Source organism: Patella vulgata, chromosome 4 (genome assembly GCF_932274485.2).
Source record: "Patella vulgata chromosome 4, xgPatVulg1.2, whole genome shotgun sequence".
NCBI classification, from domain to species: domain Eukaryota; kingdom Metazoa; phylum Mollusca; class Gastropoda; family Patellidae; genus Patella; species Patella vulgata.
The window spans coordinates 27200075-27204007 of record NC_065882.2 but is presented as its reverse complement, the minus strand read 5'-3'; positions in this window follow the sequence as shown (position 1 = coordinate 27204007).

The following is a 3933-nucleotide window of genomic DNA, read 5'->3' as shown; positions in this document are numbered from 1 at the left end:
TGCATTTCTTAAAATTTTTAAGCATATTGTATAGATCTGATGTCATATTTTTAAGTTTTTCTATTAAAACATTTTTTTATGTACGAGATACATATTGGTCTAATAGCTAAATTTATTATGCATGATAATTTTTTTTCCACCCTTTCTGGTGGTTATTTGCATTTGTACTTAATTCATTATTTCATGATGTGTTTTAAAAATAAATCACAATAAATCATGATAGAGAACAAAAGTCAATATAGGCCATATTTTAATGTCTTTCAACACTAAAACATATAAAGTGATTAGATGTGACCAGCTTTAGCTAATTGAGACGTATTCTGTCTTTAAAGGCCTTTAGATTTTTAAGTGGCTTACATATATTTCATTTTTAACAATTCTGAGATATTTATCTTTGAAGTTGGTATTGAAAAATAGGATGTTAAACCCCATTTCATTTCATTTTGAAGTTTGATAACATTAATTTTTAGAAAAAAGTATTTAAAAATTACTGAAACAATTCAACATTCTGTAGCAACCAAAAACAGCAAATTTTATGCATTTCTTGTATATTTTTACAATTTGATCAGGAAAACAAAGATAGGTTGCCAGGCAACGAAACATACGCTCACAGCAGCTAAATCATCCGGGCAGTCAACACTTCAGTCAACAAGTGTTATCGGATGATAACTTTAGCCTCTAGAGTGTCACAAGATTTTTCAAAGTGATCAAGGGCCATAAACCTGGCAGTAATTATTTGAAATCACCGAAAATCAATAGGGTCCTTTGTCTCATGACCTTAAACACTGTGTATAAATTTAAAGTCAGTTGGATATTAAGCCACTAGAGCGTCCATAAGATTTTTTGGAGTGATCAATGGCCAGAACTCTGGCAGTAATTATCGGATATCGCTGAAAATCAATAGGCTTCTTCGTCTCATGACCTTAAACACTGTGTATAAATTTAAAGTCAATCGGATATTAACTTTAGCCTCTAGAGCGTCCATAAGATTTTTTGGAGTGATTAATGGCCAGAACTCTGGCAGTAATTATCGGATATCGCTGAAAATCAATAGGCTGCTCCATCTCATGGCCTTAAACACTGTATATAAATTTAAAGTCAATCGGATATTAACTTTAGCCTCTAGAGCGTCTACAAGCAATTGTGGCTGACGGACGGGGGCGACGACAATATACGACCACATTTCAAATTAAGTTATAAAAATTAAGTTATTTTTGAAGGCAAATATTCTGGAAACAAAATCCTTAGAAAAAAATTTGGTATGTTTCATGCACTGTATGATATTAGCTACAGCTGGTCACATATCTCATCTCAGTCTAACTGAGAGGAATGTTAAATAATAATACAGATTATTACACAATATTTGGATTTGTTACTCACCAGCAGATTGATTACATTCAACAGGTCATATTGCCTCTTTGGTATGAAACAATATGTACTGTGACATCTCCCAAGATATATGGCTTCGACTTATTTTTTGATTTATCATTCCATTTGCTTTCTTCCTATCATTGGAGCACAGCTATGGATTCTTTTTACTTTATCCACTTGTATTTACTTAAATGTATATATTATCTTTATTTTTTATCCCAAAGATTGTTTTTTATTGCTACATCATCATTATACGTTTTTATTATACGCCCACATTTTCATGTGGACGTATATTGTCGTCGCCCCAGCCCTTCCTTTCAGATTATGTTTGTGGACCCTCTACAGGTCACAATTTTTATCCAATCTTGATGTAACTTAAAATATACGTTTTTATTCCAACGATCTCACTTCCTTTTCATTTCGGCATGTATTTGACTGTAAGTAACTTCATGGATTATGGCCCTTGATTGTACGGAAAATCATGTTTTTAGCTTGTGGACACTCTAGAGGTCACAATTTGTATCCGATTTTGATGAAACTTGAAATGTATGTTTATACCCCAAAGATCTTGGTTCCTTTCAATATTCATGCATATCGGAGGACTGTAACTTCCTGGATTATGACCCCTGATTGTACATAATATCGTGTTTTTAGCTGTTTTCTGGCCATCTTTTGCAAAATGTAGGCATATCTTGCATGGTAATCACTTGTTGCCCTACTTACCAAAAGAATCTCATTGTTTTATTTAATATTGTTTTTATATTTTAAACATTATAACATATCTTTATATTTTCTCAAATTAAAAAGCACAACTATTCACCATTGAAAACTATAGATCTCTGTCTAAAGAGTAAAGTTTCTCCTTACGACAAAAGTAAAATAACCTTCATGATTATGTGAGCTCATCATTGGCACTGCACTAAATGGAATTGTGAATGTGTTTTACTCATTCAAAAATGGAGTATGAGTAGAACTGTTGGTTTATCAGTGGTTAAAATGACAGAAAATAGAATATAATCACAATGACCACATATGCGAAAGAATTGCTTTGCAATGAAATGTGATTAAGTACTAGTTATCAAACACGCCCTAAAAGTCAATATTTTGTGGTATTGAATGCATGTTCGCCAACACCCAAAGCAGGAAGAAAAATTAATATCACTTGCAAACCCCTTACCAGAAATGTGATTTTTTTTCTTTGTAAATCTATTCTGCTATTCTCCCTTTTAATCATTTAAAAAATGATGATGTATCATTACAGCTGAACTTTCTTCACAGAATTCCTCCGTATTTATGTTATAATCTCCTCTAGTCTATTTTATGTATTATTATTATTATTAAATACTTTATGATCTACTATATAGTATTATATCATTAATAAAATATATTCATTGTTTATTTTTCAGATTTATATATATTTACGCTTTATTAATATACATATTGATATAATGATTTGAATTTTAACTGATTGTTAAGTATGTGTTTAAATTATATGCCAAATATAATAATTAAATATATTTTGTAATGATATTAATAATCCATAGTTGATTGTTAGATAATAGAAAATAATTCCATTTAAACTACTAGTCCAATTCTGTACGCATTTGAAATTACTGAAATGTGTATTTTAGCTATAAAATAAATTAATTATTACAGGGTCGGTTATTTTGTCGTAATATTTACCATAGCACTAGCTTAAAGGCACGTACACATCATGAATAATTTGGCGATGGTATATCTTGTGCTAGAATTGCCCAGTGCATTCATATACATGTAGTTACATGGTTATGTTTATCTGAAGAGCCATTATCATAAAGCTGTGTCCAATGCTGATCAACATACTTATTGCCCTTGCTTCATCCATCTTTTCACAAAAGCAATGTGATTTAACGTCTATACTTTTCTGCATCCTTTAGAATAATAAAGACGCGCATGCAACATACAGACCTACTCTTTATTATCCCCCACCTTTCAAAGAATGCAGGGGACTATTAAAATGGGTTCGTCCGTCTCTCTGTAACACTTTTTGGGACACAATAACTCTCTTTCTAATTGAGCTAGAAAGTTCAAACTTGGTGTAGGTGTTTATTAGGTCAGTGCCTTGATGGAGTTCGAAGATGAGCATTTTCTGCTTAAGGTAAGCAGAGATAAGCAATTTGATTGGTTGATGCTTTGGGACACGATAACTTGAGTTCTAATTAAGTAAGAGTGATGAAACTTGGTGTATAGTTTCATTACATCAATACTTTGACTAAGTTCGATAATGAGCATTTTCTGCTCATTGTAAGCAGAGCGATAAGAAATTTGATTGGTTGAGACTTTGGAACACATTAACTCTCCTTCTAATTGAACTAGAATGTTCAAACTTGGTGTAGGTGTTTATTAGGTCAATCCCTTGATAGAGTTCGAAGATGACCATTTTCGGCTAATAGTAATCAAAGATAAGCAATTTGATTGGTTGATGCTTTGGGACACGATAACTTTGATTCTATTTGATAGAGTGATGAAACTTAGTGTATAGGTGATAATTTGTTTGATTGCTTGATACTTTTGAAAAAAATA